The sequence below is a fragment of the Aquarana catesbeiana genome, linkage group LG03, assembly GCF_042186555.1.
Source record: "Aquarana catesbeiana isolate 2022-GZ linkage group LG03, ASM4218655v1, whole genome shotgun sequence".
NCBI lineage: Eukaryota > Metazoa > Chordata > Amphibia > Anura > Ranidae > Aquarana > Aquarana catesbeiana.
Genome location: NC_133326.1, coordinates 283491944 through 283511486, shown reverse-complemented (window position 1 = coordinate 283511486; position 19543 = coordinate 283491944). Strand labels below are relative to the sequence as shown.

The window sequence follows — 19543 nt, the reverse complement described above, 5'->3', positions numbered from 1 at the left end:
ATAAGTCCAACAATATTTCAAATACATGTGAGGTTTTGAAAAAGCCCAACAATTTGTGTGATAATGACAAATAAAATCAAGTAATCACCAGTAATCAGCTAGTAGGTAAGTAATCACCAGTAATCGGCTGATGATTACTTGATTTTATTTGTCATTATCACACTATTTGTTGGGCTTTTTCAAAACCTCACATGTATTTGAAATATCGTTGGACTTATATGGGAAGTTACATTAATTTTATGCCTTGGTACTGTAATGTTAATACTTGAAGACCAAGATAGTCTAGTCTTCTGATCTGTATCTTTGTTTGCCTGATAAGCCACCTTCTGAACTCAGAGATAATTTTGTATGAACAAAAACTCACACTGCATGATGCAATGATGAATCAAGATGCTGCATACGTAAACAATGACTCAGGAATGAACTGTGTCGCGCCCTGTCCCACATCTCATTGCCTCAGAGAGGTTAGATTCTGCAATTTGTAAGGGAATGCTACAGGAATGACTAAATCCATAAATGGACAGAAGTTCAGCCAGTTCGGCATTCAAACAAATGGATAAACGGTGCAAATGCTCCACTTGGTGTGCATTTTTTGGCAAAAATTGGGCTAAAACAGGCGGTGAGGAGGCCAAATCTTGATCGGGCTTCAGATGAATCTACTCATAATGTTTTAGTCATCCTCTAATACCCTCACAGGTAGGTTAAGTATATGTTGACTGTGTCAGTAATACAGTGTTATAGAAAAAGGAGTTATTAAAAAGCTTATTAAATATCTTTCATTGTGCCTACAGTCAGGAAGGGTTGCTAATGAAACCATACAGTGATCAACTGTTGGTAGCAATGCTTGGATTAAAGTGATATAAAAGTGATTGTAGAGATTTCTCTTTTATTTTTTTTAACCCCTTAATGACTGCCCTTTAAGGGGTTTAGTAACCTGGGAGGCAGGACAGGGCTTATGGTTATGTGACCGCCGTGATTGGCTGGGAGCTTTCCGTGAGCCGCTGGGAGCATGCAGGGTGCACACTCTTGGCACAGCGCTGTTGCTGCTATTGCACGCAAATATGCGCCTGCTCAGTGCCAAGACCCGGCCACTAAGAGGCCGCATACTCAGTGCCAAGCGATTAAATAACAAACCTGTTATACTGACCTTTTCTGTGCAATGGTTTTGCACAGAGCAGCCCTAGTCCTCCTCTTCTGGGGTCCTCTATGAGCACTATCCGCTCTTCCCTCCTGCCGCATGCCCCATAGCAAACCGCTTGGTATAGGGAAACTTGTGCATGCTCACTCCTCAGCCAGCTGAGCATCTTTTCCCTATTCAAGTTCAATTCCCCTAATAAAAAAAACAAACTAAGCTGCAAGGATTGTTTCTTGACTTGGAGTGAGTGAAAAATGGGTATGCCTGGCTGTGCAGGGTGGGAGACAACCACATTCACCAGCGGCCCTTATGGGGGTAAGGGCTATAGGTTAAAAAAACTTCAGGCTTTAGAACCAAATGCAGAGCGTCATGCCACCATAATAACTCCTGTGTACATTCGTGGGAGTGACCTCAACATGACCAGAGAGTGCAAACCTAGAAGGAAGAAGGCGAAGATGGGTGTGCCTGCAGCAGTGACAGCTCAGAGCTGAATGAATTTGTTTTAAAGGTAAGTCTGCCAAAGAAACTCAGTATTAAACCCAAAAGCAAACATTTATTATTTTGCAGCTTACCAGTTCAGATATAAATCACACTAGGTGCTTTAGATTAAGGTAAGTACACACGGCAGAAGGATACGCATTGTTAATTTTTCATTCCAGAGGTTTACAAGAACTTTAAAGCAGTATTAGACGCAAAAGCAATATTTTAAAATATCACAGCTTATCAATTCTTAGATGTGATGGCTGTATTAGTTTCCTTTTTTAGGCTTTCTATCTTCTGTTTTTATCTACTGAACCAGTCAGCAAGTCTGTTTTTCAAAAGCACAGCTTTTTCAGCTCTCCAGTAGAATGTATCAGTTTACATAGATGAGACAAACCACTTAAAGTGATTGTAAAGTCAAATAATGATTACTGCCAGTCCATCTGTTCTACTAAGCTATACTACCCTGTGTACATGTTTGTATAAAATTGTGCCTGCAAAATAGCTTATTTCATTTTGTTTCTGGCCAGTCACGTGATCTCCAGCTGCTCTCCTCCCCCGATCCAAGGGCTACAGCAGGAGGGGCCGAGATCCCCCTCTGACATCAGCCAGGAGGTCTTGTGACCACTGTGCTGTCCTCTCAGCCCCTCCTGCTATAGCCCATAGATCGGGGGAGGAGAGTGGCCAGAGGTCATGTGACCGGCCAGAAACAAACTGGAATAAGGTATTTACAGGCACAATTTTATACAAACATGTACACAGGGTAGTATAGCTTAGTAGAACAGAGGGGCTGGCAGTAATCTTTTTTAACTTTACTGCCAGCTGCTAATAGCGGCAGGAGGGGAGCAGGGAAAAGATCGTCTCACACACAGGAGCTGACAGGCAGGGAGGGAGGGGAAAGGGGGAAAGAGGAGAGCAACAGGATGACGGAGGCACGTAAGCTGACCCCGGTATCATGGATCAGCAGCAATGATTACCGTGGTCAGCACACTAAGGGGGACACAGAAACAAGCAGGCTCAACCAGGTTTTTTACAACATAGAGAGGGACAGATTAGACAGACACTGGGTGGGAGAGACAGACAGACACTGGGTGGGAGAGACAGACACTGGTTGGGAGAGACATATAGACAGACAGACACTGGGTGGGAGAGACAGACAGACAGACACTGGGTGGGTGGGAGAGACAGATAGACAGACACTGGGTGGGTGGGAGAGACAGACACTGGGTGGGAGAGACAGACACTGGGTGGGTGAGAGAGACAGGCAGACAGACACTGGGTGGGTGGGAGAGACAGACAGACAGACACTGAGTGGGTGGGAGAGACAGACAGACACTGGGTGGGAGAGACAGACAGACAGTCACTGGGTGGGAGAGACAGACAGACAGACACTGGGTGGGTGGGAGAGACAGACAGACACTGGGTGGGTGGGAGAGACAGACAGACACTGAGTGGGAGAGACAGACCGACAGAAACTGGGTGGGAGAGTCAGACAGACAGACACTGGGTGGGTGGGAGAGACAGACAGACAGACACTTGGTGGGAGAGACAGACACTGGGTGGGAGAGACAGACAGACACTGGGTGGGAGAGACAGACAGGCACTGGGTGAGTGGGAGAAACAGACAGACAGACACTGGGTGGGAGAGACAGACAGACACTGGGTGGGAGAGGCAGACAGACAGACACTGGGTGGGAGAGACAGACAGGCACTGGGTGGGAGAGACAGACAGACACTGGGTGAGAGAGACAGACAAACAGACACTGGGTGGGCGAGACAGACGGACACTGGTTGGGAGAGACAGACAGACACTGGGTGGGAGAGACAGACAGACAAACAGACACTGGGTGGGATAGACAGACAGACACTGGGTGGGTGGGAGAGACAAATAGACAGACTAGGGTGACCACGTGTCCCGGATTGCAGGTCTGTCCCAGGCACCTTCATTCCAGGACAATACAGTGTCCCAGAATGAAACTAAAACTGACACAACCCCCCCCCCCCCCCCGATTCGATGCCCAGAAAAAGGCTCATCGCCACTCTACTCACTAACAGTACTTGTCCTGGCCGGGAATGTCTGGAGAGGCACAATCCCCACCCCCTCCTTGTGATTTGAGAAATCATAAATCCTGCCTCTTGTGTCTAATCACTGCAGTGCAATGTAGAGCCAGCGTTGTAACAAGGGAAAACGGGTCTCGGCTGACCAGGACAAGTTTTGTCAGCGAGTAAAGTGGCAGTGCGGTGGCCTTTTTTTTGGGGGGCATGATCAGTACTTCTGGGTAGAGCGTGCACCCGCCATCTTGGCTGTGCTGTGATTCGTTACAGTACAAGCTGATTTTAGGGATGGGGGGTGTCCCTGAATGGCAGTTTGGAAATGTGGTCACCCTGAGACAGACACTGGGTGGGTAAACAGAGTAAGCATAGTCAAAACAAGCCATAGTTCAGTAACCAGATCGGGTAGTCAGCCAAGCAAATGTCAGAGAGCCAGAGATAAACGTAGTAGTACAGCAAGCAGGACCAGGAGTCAGAAGGAAGGTCAGCCGAGCAAGTCTTCAACAGGAACGCTGGAGAAAGTCACTGTGATGTTGACAAAGGCGAAGGCAGAGATCAACAACAGCTGGGTAGAATCAACAACAGCTGGGTAACAGTGGAGAGAGATGGGGGCTCGTAATTAGCCGACAGCTGAGCGGCCAGCTCAGAGAAGGAAGGGCTGAGCCCAGCCCTGACAATTTGCGCTTTTCATTTCGCACTTTTCAGTTCGTTTCTGAACGGCCGTTCGTCAACCAGCCATGTTGCAGAATTGGAGGAGATAACGTGTTATTTATTATTGGCCTTGGAGTTATTGCTTTGACCCAAGTCCAGTCCAGGAACTGGAGGAGGAGGATTTCTTGGACCAAAAACTGGTTGCTTTATTAATCGTGACCAATTATGTCATATGCCTTTACTGCGGGAGCTCCAGGAGAATAATCCGGATGATTTTCGAAATTATCTCCGGATGACGGACCCCTGCTTTCACCAACTCTTGGCATTGTTGACCCCCTATATTAAGAAGCAGGACACATGCAGGACACATGCCACGGACGGCACAGTGGTGTAGTGGATAGCACTTTCACCTAGCAGTAAGAAGGGTCGCTGGTTCAAATCCCAACCTTGACACTACCTGCCTGGAGTTTGCATGTTCTCCCTGTGCCTGCGTGGGTTTCCTCCGGGTACTCCGGTTTCCTCCCACACTCCAAAGACATGCTGGCAAGTTAATTGGATCCTGTCTAAATTGTCCCTAGTATGTATGAATGTGAGTTAGGGACCTTAGATTGTAAGCTCCTTGAGGGTAGGGACTGATGTGAATGTACAATGTATATGTAAAGCGCTGCGTAAATTGACAACGCTACATAAGTACCTGAAAAAATACAAAAAAATTTGATTTGGTATATTTTCTATATTTATGGATGCATCAAATGCACTTTTTGGTTAAGTTCTATTGGCAGATAGCATGTCTAATTTTATTTGTTTTCTTTTATTAATGCACAATAAAAAAAATTGTGTAGAATAATACTTGGCTAGGTGTTTTACTTCAAATGACAGTTTGGGAGTAGGCAGTTACATTTTAAAAATACCAATATAAAATTTACAAGGGACACCAACATAGTTTATCTTTGATCTTAAAAACTACGGATTAATGGTGTTGTGGTAACTTGACCAAAAAAAAAAAAAAAAAAACAAGCATAATAATATTATTCTTGATATCACTAGAAAAAAAAGCCTTTAAAAATACGTGTTTTTGCAGAACTCCATCAGTATCACCAGCAAAGCAGCTTCATTATTATCCCATTAAAGAAAAAGAGAATGTGCGCTGTATTTCTAGATTTCATAATTTGCCGCGTCACGAATGTTATTCCTCCATTATGAACGCTAGTTTACAAGACCGACCGCTTATGGCTCGTCCTTGCTTCCGAGCATGCGTGTTTGTACTTTGGACTTTTGTCCGACGGACTTGTGTACACACACTCGGAAAATCCAACAACAGACCTTTGTCTGTGGAAAATTTATAAACCTGCCATCCAGCATTTGTCCATGGAAAGTTGGCCAACAATTGTCTGATGGAGCATACAAACGGTCGGATTTTCCGCAGCCTGTCATCACACAATTCCCGTTGGAAAATCCGATCGTGTGTACAAGGCTTAACAGGTTTTCTTCTAAGTTTGCCCTGTATTTGTTTTTTAATATATTTTTGGGGTATATTTATTATAGCAAAAATTTTAAAATATTGCTTTTTTTTTCTAAATTGTCGCTCTTTTTTTGTTTATAGTGCAAAAAATAAAAAACGCAGAGGTGATCAAATACCACCAAAAGAAAGCTCTATTTGTGGGAAGAAAGGGACGTCAATTTTGTTTGGGTGCAATTGTCAGTTAAAGCAACGCAGTGCCGAATCGCAAAAAGTGCTCTGGTCAGGAAGGGGGTAAAATCTTCCCGGGCTGAAGCGGTTAAACAATGGCTTTCTTCTTGCCACTCTTCCATAAAGGCCAGATTTGTGGAGTGCATGACTAATAGTTGTCCTGTGGACAGATTCTCTCACCTGAGCTGTGGTTCTCTGCAGCTCATCCAGCGTTACCATGGACCTCTTGGCTGCTTCTCTGATTAATGCTCTCCTTGCCCGGCCTGTCACTTTAGGTGGACGGCCATGTCTTGGTAGGTTTGCAGTTGTGCCATACTCTTTCCATTTTTGGATGATGGACTGAACAGTGCTCTGTGAGATGTTCAAAGCTTGAGATTTTTTTTTTTTTATAAACTAATCCTGCTGCTTTAAACTTCTCCACAACTTTATCCCTGACCTGTCTGGTGTGTTCCTTTGCCTTCATGATGCTGTTTGTTCACTAAGGTTCGCTAACAAACCTCTAAATTACAGAGGTGGACTCTATTTACTAACTAGGTGACTTCTGAAGGCAATTGGTTCCACTAGATTTTAGTTAGGGTTATCCGAGTAAAGGGGGCCAAATACAAATGCACGCCACACTTTTCAGGTATTTAGTTGTAAAAAAAATTGAAAATCATTTATCATTTTCCTTCCACTTCACAAATATGTGCTACTTTGTGTTGGTCTATCACAAAAATTCCCAATAAAATACATTTACGGTATGTTTTTGGTTGTAACATGGCAAAATGTGGAACATTTCATGGGGCATGAATACTTTTCAAGGCACTGTATGCCAATCCTTGCAAGAGATGCTTGAATCTAGAGTAATGCTAACTATGATTAGGGGATGGCCAAACTAAGCCACGTCTCTTTGAAACTGACCCCAAGAGTGACCCCCAATGACTTTCATAGAAACTGTCACATGATTGATTTTGTTTCACTTGTTCATTCAGTCTTCAGCTAAGGATTAAATGACTTCTGAACATGACAGATAAAAATAAACCTGGTTACGATGTTCTTGTAAAAGTATCAGAGCAACAAGTATGTCAGATGGCTGTATGCTGTTGCAGGAGGACTCCAAACTGGCCTGCTCTTTCTCCTCTGTTGATTAATGCTTTTGTGCTGTTTGCTGGGTTGAAAATAGCTGCATGCAACAACATTTGCAGGCAACGATATAATGGACATGTCTCACACGTTTCATAATACGTTAAGCTGTATGAGAAGTCTTCATAATCCGTCTAATTTATTTAAAATCAGAACAATGTTTTCATTAATGTAGTCCCTTACGTAATGTCTTGAATTGACGGCCTATGTAAAGTTTCACATACAATCCTGAACTGCCAATAATCTACCAAGGTTAAATTCTGATCAGTCCCTCTCGGCTAGCAACAACATCACAGAGGTCTACTGTAACATTACTGTATACTGTCCTAAAACTGTCCCTCTAGCATTGCCATAATATCAATATGTGATTTCTCCTGTGGAAGTCATAAAGGTGACACCTCTACGACTAAGCCCAATGTGTAAGAAACATCAGAGGGGCGTCACCAATGGTCTGGGATCTGAGGTGAAGTCTGTCTTTCATTTACCTTACATCGAAGTTGAATACAGTGTATTACGTGCATGCCATATGATTTGCTTAAGGACAAACTAACAATTGTGTGTAAAAAAACAAACAAATCATACGCTCATGGAATGTGAGCTGCAGTGCCTGTATTATTTCCATATGTATTATAGATTATTGTGTGATCAGCTAAATAGGTTCAGGGATAATGATCATGCCAGTATGCAAGCTTCTACTGATCTACCTGATCTTTAGCAACATGATGGTGCTCTAGGAATTCTTTGTCACATTTTAATTTTTTTTAAAGCAGAGATTGTAAATTATTTACAAAAAACAGATATGAATGTTTTATAATTTATAATTTTAAATAATATTTAGCTAATGGAGCTAAAACCATTGAAGGAACCTTTGAAATACAAGCCAACAAAGTGCAGGATGGCATGATGCATTTTTTCTGGATAGTAAAAACAAATTTATGCCTTGTAGAGGTTTAGAATGTTATGCAAATAACATATTTGTAGTCACAATGCATAAGATTATCTTGGTAGATTGCAGAGCACTTTGAAGACATATGCTTAGGTTTCCTTTAATGTGAAATGTACAGAAACAGGTGACATCCAACTCTGGAAAGGTCAAGGAGGTTGTCATATGTCAGTTTCTCAAGTACTGCCGGGTAACAATGTAAAACATTAATCGTATGCCAATGACGCCATTAGCATTGTCATCAGCTTCTGGTTGAAAACACATGCACAGAAATAGTACTCAAATAAAAATAAGACGTGCTTTGGACTGTGAAACATTTGAAGCCATTTACTAATGCAGCAGCTGATGTCTTGCTTCTTGAAACGGTAATAGTTTCAGGATTAGAATTATATATCATTAACCAAAATTGAACCATATCTTTCTATAGCACCATAATGTAATAATCCTTGCAGAGCTTTTTATAATGATTTGAAATTACAACTTGATTTGCTCTACCATCTTCTGATCCCAGCTGTGCCTTTCAATTGATTTAGGTATAAGGTCATAATACTACTCTTCAACATTTTGGTTCCAGATAGTTAAGACTACTTTGCTTGACTTTTGTTAGGAAGTGTACAGTATATGAAGTGAAAAATTTGATTTTTTTACTCATCATAAAATTGACCTAGATCATGACCAGTGGGTTATATTGCTGCCCCCAGGAGTACAGAGCTAGGTACAAACAAAAAGACAACCCAGGGGTGGCCCTTGCTGGTGGCCAACCTCCCCCCCCCCCACTCTGTGACAACCAACTCAGTACACAAAGTAAAGGCAAACAAAGCATAGAAATATATTTGAGGGCTGCTGCTGTGTTCTTCATTAAAAGCAGAGAAAAGGATTTTATGGTAAGTGCAAAAGTCCTATTTCTCTTCTGTTCATTAAAGTGGGTGTAAACCCACTTTAAAAAAAAAAAAACTAACATCTGCAAGACGCATAGCATACTAGCTCATTATGTAATACTCACCGGAGATCGAAGCCCTCACTGCGGTGCCCGTACACCACTCCATCGGCTGACATCACTCCCGGGGGTTACTTGCGGGTATCGTGGCTCCGGCGATGTGGTTGGAACTGCAATAGGAATAGAGGGGAATTCTTCCAATGATAACACATGATTACCTTCACTCCCCCCTCACCCTATATCTACAGGGCAGGAAGTAAAGGGAAAGCTCCCTATTAAATGTGCCCCCAGGACCTCTATGCCACAATGTGCTAACACCACATTATGGTAGATACCTGTCAAACAATGCCCTCCAGCACTGCGCTGTCTGCATTATTGCTGGTCACGGGCTCTTCCATCTTCTCCTAGTCATCCTTCTGGTTTTGGTTTGTTCAGCCGCTTGAATGGCCAGGCCACGAGACATCACTTCCTTGCATGCGCACAGGAGGCACATCATCAGGGCATAGAGGGGTGTCATAAATGTTACATTGAGCTGCACATGCGTGGCTTAATATACATTACTACAAGCAGAGAGAGGTATTTATGACAGAAGAGACAAGTATGGACAGTGTTGTTTGTTTTGTTTTTTTTAGTTCAATTCCACTTTTATTCTTCCCTACTGTATCCATAAAAAAAAGTTTATGGATACACTTTAATATGCAATATGTGATTACGCACATCAATAATTGTATCTTTGGCTATTATAGTGGTTTTAAAGGCACAAGGTTTTTTACTTTCATGCATTCTATGCATGAAGGTAAAAAAACCTCCTTTGTGCAGCAGTCCCCCAATACTTACCTGAGCCCGATCTTCCTCCAGCGATGTGCACAAGAGTCTCAACACTCTGGGGACTCTCTCTCCTCATTGGCTGAGATAGCAGCGGGTACCATTGGCTCACACTGCTGTGAATCACAGCCAGTGAGCCAATGAGGAGACAGAGAGGTGGGGCTGAACCGGGGGACCCTGTCTGAATGGTCATGCAGAGCCGCCTTGGGTGACCCCGTTGCAAGCTGCTTGCCCTGGTGGCACTTGGCAGGAGGAAGGGGCCAAGAGCGGCGACGGGGACCCAAGAAGAGGCTTTATCACTTTAAATGACTGTTTTCTGACCTGGTCAAAATGACTATGCCTATTGGTTATACCCCCTTCCAATTGTTATGAGGTAGTAAGTCAATAAACAGTAAAGCCTCCGATAGGGCTGGCACAGAGAAAATCTACACAGCACCTAAACATAGCACTGTTTACACGTTCTGTGATCTTGTCTCCATAATTTGATCTCTGGTGGTTGTAGGTTACAGCACGTTGTACATCAGCCCAGCTCTTTTCACTGCTTTCCTGATTAAGCTTAATGCTTTGCAATATTAACTGATCCCGCAATGCACACAGGCAAGCTGATGCAAGTGAAAAGGTTTTGTAATTGTTACAGGAAGCGTGAAGCTTTAGTTTTTCATGCCAAGCCGAGCTGTAAACAACAAAAAGCAAGCTATTAATGTGCAGTCTAATTATCTTTAATAGGGGCAGAAAGATATGCAGCAGTAAGCACTGTATACTAGAAACTTAAATGCATATATGTTGTTGTAATATACAATCTTTGGTCCAGTATGAGTTACATGTATGCAATAACACTTTCCTGTGTTAACAGGTCAGTGTATATAAGTTCTTCCACTTTAGTCATCACTGCCAGAGGCACATATGTGGATGTTATGTGACTTGTCATTTTAGAATCAGAGAAAGTAAAACATGCTAAAGACAGGTAGCAGCTTGAATAACTGTAGGCACTTACATGGCAGTGTGAGCCCCAGCTAAACTCTCACTTTCATGAATGAGCTTGGATACACTGTACATAGGGTGTAATTATGTTCAAAGTGCTTGTTATGCAAATGTGAAAGTAAGATAAAAGTACAGGCTCGCACTCAAGCTTGGCTCTGCACATTTGCCTATCAGCAGAATTGTCAGGAGAGAAATATCCAGACTGTCATTGCTGGGCGTGTTTTGAAAATGCTAGTCGCCTGGTTGCTGTCTGACTGGCTTCAATATGTCTGAGTCACAAACCCAAAACAAGCATGCAGCACATGAGTGTCAGAAAAGTGTCGATATTCCTTATCTCCTCTTTTGTCTAGGAGGACTCAGAAAGATCTGAAGTCAGATAATAACAGTCTACGTTAATTGGGTATTTGTTTATTTATGTCAGGTACTTATATAGCGCCATCAATTTACGTAGCACTTATACATTGTACATTCACATTAGTCCCTACCCTCAAGGAGCTTACAATCTAAAGTATTGCAGCAATATTTGTGGTAAGGATGGTAGGAAACAAGACTAAAGCTGGCCAAAGAACGATCATATTTCGCCAGGTTCGGCAGGGACCAATTGAATTCTGTCAAAGGGACATGATGGAAAACTTTTTTACGATCAGCAGCTGTAGGCAGTCGGTGAGTTCTGCTGTCAGAATACAAGGTCCCGACGTAGAAAATTCCTTTATCCTCTTCGTTTATGTGGATGAGGAAATCTGTTTTTTTTTTTCTTTTCGTTAACTGAACAAAAAATAAAAAATAAATACTCATCTATGGCCAGCTTAAAGTGTTACTAAACCCAGGACCCTGCATTCACTATATCTGCTCTCCCACAGTACACAGAACATGGAAATGCAATTATTTTAGTAAATATAAACTGCTAAATACTTTTTCTCATAAGAAGTATATAGCAGTCTTGTGACCTCTCTCAGTGTTCAGGCAAGCACTGGTTAAAGCTTGTAGGAATAGTTTTTTGACTGTCCTATCAGGCTGCAAAGTCCCTGACCCTCTGTCTGGACAGTGCTGATTGGCCCTCTGCTGATTACATGCACTCTCCCAAGACTAAAAAACCTCTCTAGCAATACACACCAAACTGAGCATGTGCAGCTTGACTCCATAAACTCTGTGTTATCAGGAAATGATCAGGGGACTGTGGAAGAAGGGGAGGATCAGAGTAGTCAGGATCAAACAGCCTTTTTACACAATGCGGAGGATTAACCCCCTTAGGTTTCACAGTGAGTATAACAAGCATGCTTTTCTGCATATACAGACTGATTTTACTGTTGTGGGTTTGGTAACACTTTAACCCCGGAAGATTTTACCCCCTTCCTGACCAGAGCACTTTGCGATTCGGCACTGCGTCGCTTTAACTGACAATTGCGCGGTCGTGCAACGTTGCACCCAAACAACATTGACGTCCTTTTTTTCCCACAAAATAGAGCTTTCTTTTAGTGTTATTTGATCACCTCTGCGTTTTTTTTTTTTTTGCGCTATAAACAAAAAAAGAGCGTCATTTTTGAAAAAAAACACAATATTTTTTACTTTTTGCTATAATAAATATCCCCCACAAATATATAAAAAAATGTTTTTTTCCTCAGTTTGGGCCGATATGTATTCTTCTACATATTTTTGGTAAAAAAAAAAAAATCACAATAAGCGTATATTGATTGGTTTGTGCAAAAGTTATAGCTTCTACAAAATATGGGATAGTTTTATGGCATTTTTATTATTAAATTTTTTTTACTAGTAATGGTGGCAATCTGTGATTTTTATCAGGACTGCAACATTATGGCGGCCACGTCGGACAATTTTGACACATTTTTGGGACCACTGGCATTTATACAGAGATCAGTGCTATAAAAATGTATTGATTACTGTAAAAATGTCACTGGCAGGGAAGGGGTTAACACTAGGGGGCGATCAAGGGGTTAATTGTGTTCCCTAGTGCGTGTTCTAACTGAAGGGGGGAGGGGACTGTGTAGGGGAGATGACAGATCGCGTTGCCAGCAAAACCAGTGAGGCACGGTGGAAGTGAGGAGAGAGAAGAGCTGCAGAGCATACCTCCCAACATTTTGAGATGGGAATGAGGGACACCTACTAGCAAACATATGTAGGCATAGGGCAAGCCCCCCGTCACACACCCTTAAAGTAGAATTAACCAAAAAAAAATGTTGATTAAATCCACAAGGGCTTTTTTTTACCACTTTTACTCCTTTATATTGGCTCTTCAAATTTACAAATGCAGCAATTTAGAAATTAGTTGAAAAATTTAGCACTGGGAGACACTTTTTGAAAGATAAAAAGTGCATTTTATATAGAACTATATAGATCAGACCAAAATGAGGGACAAATGAGGAGGAATGAGGGGCAGAGGGACATTGCTCCAAATCAGGGACAGTCCCTCGAAATCAGGGACAGTTGGGAGCTATGCTGATGCCTAAACATTTTTTATCTTAATGCAAGGAATGCATTAAGGTAAACTTTAGGATGGCCCAATGACAGCAGCATGTGTAGCAGCAATGACAGCATCAGCTTTGAGGGTGTAGGAAACTGTGGAGGGGACTCGCTGGCTTCACTACTTACAATAACAAGTTTAATTCTATTTCTGGGTGCTGAAGGTCCATGCTTTAGCCCCCTGGTCTGTCGCTCGAGCTGCTCTGGCTTCCTATGGCTGGGTGGAGGACCCCTGGATTACATCAAGGTTGCCTGTGTACACCCCTACTTAGAATACCTGCCAATAGTAGCAGACCCCTGTTTGCATCACTTGTTTTATGTTCTTATTGATGTAGGATGATCTGCAGAACCAGGTTTACTGTCCAGTACATCCCATAGCTACCAGACCAGTGTGAAACTTTCAAGACAGCATGAACAACACCAGAACATACCAAGCAGACTCTACCAATCAATAACAGCTCTCTGTTAAGCAGACAGTATATAAATTTGCCTAGCTGTCTCCCTGTTAAGCAGAGAAAGCAAAAACTATATACACTCACTCTAGCACCTACCTAGGAGGGCGCTACACTTGCAGCACTGTATACCTTGCTCACATGCGGATATAGACTTGTTTCATTGTTCTTTGTCTTTGTAAAATTCAAAGTAGAGATTACATAACAAAAGCAAAAAAAAAAAAAACAAGTATCATTCTAGTTATTAGTTAATGACTTATGAGAGACAAATCTCCACAGTTCTTTGTACCATTAAAACCATACAACCAGAAGCTGGAGAGTAATGCCGCGTACACACGATCGGACTTTCTGGCATACTTGGTCCGGCACACTTTCCGACGGATTTTGTCCGCCAGGTGCACCGGACTTTAAAACGGACGGACTTGCCCACACACGACCGGACTTTCCGGCGGGCTAAATCCGCCCGTCTTTCCGACGGACTTTCGCCGGAGTTACGGCGGACTTTCAGAATGAACGGGCTTGCCCACACATGGACAAGTCCGTTCATTTTTAACGTGACTCAGGTACGACGGGACTAGAAAAGGAAGTCAATCTTGCCGCTTTTATCGGTCAGATTGACACCCTGCGAGCCCCGTCGCGGGTCATACTAGGCCCTTAGCTCTGGTATAGGTTATAAAGGGAAGCCCCTACGCCGAAAAAACGGCGTGGGGTCCCCCCTAAAATCCATACCAGACCCCGATCTGAGCACGCAGCCCAGCCGGTCAGGGCGAGCAGCCCCCCCCTCCTGAACCTGATCAACATCACCCGGTGACCACGCACCCTAAAACGTCACAGTCCCAGCATGCCCAGGGACTGTGACATCATAAGGGGGCAGGGTCTCCGCCTATATAAGTCACAACGGAGCGCTCAGAGAGCAGTCCAGCCGGAGAGAGCGTCGTGTCAACATCTGGAGAAGAGAAGAGGGAAGAAGACAAGAAGCCCAGAAGTCCGGACCTCCGCTGGCAAAAGAGCGGCCTGAAGACAGCGGAGGAGCCGGCCGAAGAACTGGAACACCGGGAGAAGAGGAACCGGAGGGACCCCCGAAGGCGGAAGAAGACGCCGAAGCCGGAAGAAGACCCCCGAAGCCGGAGGAAGACCCCCCGGAGCTGTTTAATAAATTATTTTAAAAACTTGTGTAGTGTGTTTTATTATTGACGCTTTTTCCCTAGGTGAATGGGTAGGGGTACCATGTACCCCATACTCATTCACATAGGGTGGGGGGCCGGGATCTGGGGGCCCTCTTATTATAGGGGGCTCCCGGATTCCGATAAGCCCCCCGCCCGCAGACCCCGACAACCAACGGCCAGGGTTGTCGGGAAGAGGCCCTTGTCCTCATCAACATGGGGACAAGGTGCTTTGGGCCCCCCTCCTCCCCCAAAGCACCCCCCCATGTTGAGGGCATGCGGCCTGGTACGGTTCAGGAGGGGGGGGCGCTCGCTCGTCCCCACCCCCTTTCCTGACCGGCCGGGCTGCGTGCTCGGATCGGGGTCTGGTATGGATTTTAGGGGGGACCCCATGCCGTTTTTTCGGCGTAGGGGGTTTCCTTTATAATCCATACCAGACCTAAGGGCCTGGTATGCCCCGCGCTCGCCGCAATAGTAAAATTTGTTTTTCTTATTGCAGCGAACGCGAAATGCAATACCCTGCCCTTGCGTCGTATCTGGTCCGTTGGACCAGCATACAGACGAGCGGGCTTTCCGTCGGACCAGCACACAAACGAGCGGACTTTCTGCCAGAAACTGTGTCCGACGGAAAGATTTAAAACATGCTTCAACTCTAGGTCCGGCGGGCTTTTGGGAAAAAGTCCGCCGGAGCCTACACACGGTCGGATTGTATGCCGGAAAGTCCGCTCGTGTGTAGGCGGCATAAGAAAATTAGGTCGGTGTAGCACTGACTGCCAATGGCCCTTTTAAGCTGCTTGGTAGAAGGTTGCACGCTGCCCTGTTCAGCTAATCTCCCCCACCCTCATGCAGGGAAAGAAAGACACAGGGAAGGACACTGATTGGCTGCTGCTGCAGCCTAGAACTAACCACCCCTGGAACCAAAGAGGATTCCAATTGGCCTCTGCCTTGGTTTTAAGATTAACCCAGGCCACAGCATAAAATGGGACATGGAAGGATGGAGTTTGTCTGGGTTGTCCCACCCAGATCATGCCCACTTTCTAGGTGGCCAGGCCCCTAATTATGTAGGAACTGCCTACTCGCACCCACCATCTCCATGAGCCGTGCTGCTGAAAATATACTATAATGCTGCTGGAAGAGACTATTGGCCTGGTCATGTTGCTGCTAAAAGACTCATGCTGCTGCCAAAGGGTCTGCTACTGTAGTAGAAGACTGCTGGGATCCTCTTCCTTTTTGGAGCAACCTTTCCATTTGGGACTTTGAATGCCCTCAGTAGGGAGGGGTGAGCACTCTGACGAGAGACTAGGGACCCCAATGCCAGCAAGACTAAATTACAGCAATCTAGTCTCCCTGCCCAGTAGAGTATGTGCAGTTAGGGCCTTTGCATCGGAGATAGGCCTGATAGATGTCAGTCACCTGTCTGCCTTTCAACTTGTGTCTAGTGGAACTGTTATTTCTTGATATTGTTGTGTATCTTTGTCTACCTAACCAACTTCTTTTACAGTGCCTTTGGCGTTCAGTAAAGGTTGAAACATTTTCAAGTGTGTAAGCGTTCACTCAGGTCCAGGTGCAGGGTGGGTCATCACTGGTGCAGGGCAAAAGTGCCCAAACAATCCGGAGATAGTGGGGGCTCAACCCGGATTCCCTTCTGCCCCATTTGCAGATCGTTGACTGGGACCATGAGCACCTCAATAACTTGCTTGGCAAGTTATGCAGTAACATGCATACAATAACAATCCCTCAGAAGTAATATTTTAGCAATCAGTCCAATTAATAAACTGGAAATCTTATTTCCATGGGCTAGCAGTTATATGTTTACTGCATATCATCATTTTTTAGATGCTGCTAAGCTGCTTTCAGGGAAACTATTTTAACAATATGAAAAAATGTTTCAAGCTTTTACAATATTTCCCAGATCCATTCTATAAATTAATCATAGCAATTAGAAATAATTTCACAGTGCATATTGTTTTACAATACATATTATAAATATATCTATAGAACTGGGTTTGCTCTGAGATAAGAAAATAGTTTTTCAGCTGATTTTAGCAATAATTATTATTATAGTGTGAATGCAGTTGTTATCATTAGAGAAGAAATATGCTACGCCGTCAGTTCTAGTTACCAAATATATTGGGTTGTCAAACTGTCAACACATTGCTGCTTTCCTGTGGTGTTCTACATGGAAAATGTTTTAGTTAACAGCTGCTGAGAAGAGGAGACAAATGCTTATGTTACACGTCCGTCATTGGACAGTGTCGCTGCTGGAGCCCATTTAGCTAGTGCCTTTCCATGAATTCTGTGCCATAGTCTTTAAACTTTAGCATCAGCACTGGTCTGATAGTGGTTTGCAAAGTTGACACATGTAGTTATTGTTTTTTTTATTTAGACATCATGCTACCCTACCAACACTTTTGTACAGGCTATTGCTCAAATGTGCATTCAAGGAAGCATGCTGTCTGATTTATATTCACAGCTACTTTGCAATTATACAGACCAACAGAAAGGAGAGATAGCTTTACATTCTAGAACTATACTGTGACGCACGACTCTAAACAACATCCTTCTGGAATTCATTTGTTGGATTTAACCACAAATGTCCAGGGGTGACCAGAGAAGGGAAACAAAATAAGAGGAAAAAAATGCAGTTTGTAAATTTTGAGGCTTGATGATGCACCCTTGTGTTTGCCATTATAGTAAATACAGTCCTTTCTGTGTTTGGAATTAGCACTTTAAAGCCCAACTGAACTTTTAGTTTAACCGTTTAAGGACCGCCCCACGTACATATACTGTGGCAGGGCAGCCCTTAAAGTGGAGGTCCGCCCACACACTGCAGCTGCTGACTTTTAATAATCGGATACTTACCGACTTACTTGTCACTCTGCAGAGGTCAGACACCCCCCCCCTGGATGAGTCCATTCAGCAGGCAGCAATGATGGTGTATGATGTGCTGCAATCTGAATATGCTAACCTGATTTTATTTGCCATTTTTACAAAAAATTTAGTCTTACTAAGAAAAAGGTATGTATGCATGCATGATAACTGTATGGTGTTTGCATATGGGAATAGCTGAAACACAGCATAGCTTGCACAAAACTGAAGATGGGATGGAACTGCAATGGAAAACTCGTAATGCTTTGCTTTCCACTTGTCCAGAAAAGTAGGCTCTAGAAAACCTTTCATTTAACACATCAGTTATGTCTAATGCCGCGTACACACGACCGGACTTTACAGCATACTTTGCCCGGCGGACCGGAGTCCGTCGGACAATTCGATCGTGTGTTGGCGCCAGCTGACTTCTTTCCACAAAAGTTCGACGGACCTAGAAATGAAACATGTTTCAAATCTTTCCGACGGACTCGAGTCCGGTCGAAAAGTCCGTTCGTCTGTATGCTAGTCCAACGGACAAAAACCGACGCTAGGGCAGCTATTGGCTACTGGCTATGAACTTCCTTGTTTTAGTCCGGTCGTACGTCATTACGTACGAATCTGTCGGACTTTGGTTAATCGTGTGTAGGCAAGTCCACTATTCGGAAAGTCCGTCGAAAAAAGTCCGCCGGACAAAGTCTGCCATAAAGTCCGCTCATGTGTACGCGGCATAACAATTATTGTCATACTTTCTGTAACCTTCTGTACAGCATCAATATGCCTTGTTAGTGGTATCCATGTAATGCATTAAATAGTTTTCCAGGCACCACAGTTGCACTTGTTCCCCTCTAAAAAAAGGACAATACAAGGTGGCCTCTGGTGTTTGAAGAAAAAAAAATACATTTTGTTTTAATGTAACAACTCCGTAACGAACCCAATGTGTGCTGACTCAAGTCATGCATGTGAGAGCAGATATGTTCCTATCTGAATCAGTGCAGGCAGGAGAACATGTTGACAATGACCTTGCAATAGATAGAGTGGCCCAGGGTATAGCTTTTAAAACAGAGAAAAAAATGGCAACAAATGATAGTCAATATAACTAGGTAGAGTTATAGGAAATTGTAAAACAGAAAAAGAGAAAAGCAGTCTTTATCTGTAATGGAACTTTCCACAACCTTTGGCACAGAGCTGTTTCTGAGAAGTGCAGGTACCATTAAACAGGAGGAATAACCATTGGTTAGGTGATAAAAGATAAAAAAAACTGTTAAAACATTCATATAACTTTTATTTTGTACACTATGCCCATATACTTTTGAGCAACGGCTGTCTGTTTTTAATCATCTGTTACACTCATTAACAAACCAAAAGAAAAAGGTTTTGCGCTTAGCCAATACTGGTATTAGTAACTGCTACAACACAATTGTCTGAATACTAGACTGGGGAAAAACATGTAAAAAAATGATGATAAATGATTAATATACCCAAAATGTGTTCTCAAAGGAACAACTGACAAAACACCACTCAGAAAATGGTGTATATATAAATAATGTGCAAGTGTAAAATATTGAATATGAAACGTACAATATAAAAAAATATGCATCACTATGTGATCAAAATCTAAAGTCCATCAAACCATCTTAATAGATGGATAAAAAGTCCAATATACGTGTAAATGTGCCTAAATAATAAAGTGCTCTGTGCTCAAGGACCAATTTCCACTTCAAAAGTGCTCCAGTGCTCCAAAAGTCCCCCTTAAAATGAAAAAAAGC

General features: G+C 43.3%; 1 long non-coding RNA gene across 1 annotated transcript; it reads left to right on the top strand.

Moving 5' to 3' along the window:
* Positions 1–454: 454 nt before the first annotated feature.
* LOC141134527 (uncharacterized) lies at positions 455–6748 on the top strand. Its single transcript, XR_012243187.1, has 2 exons — positions 455–696; positions 5922–6748. It is a non-coding gene; the product is annotated as an uncharacterized lncRNA (long non-coding RNA).
* The last annotated feature ends 12795 nt before the right edge of the window (positions 6749–19543 follow it).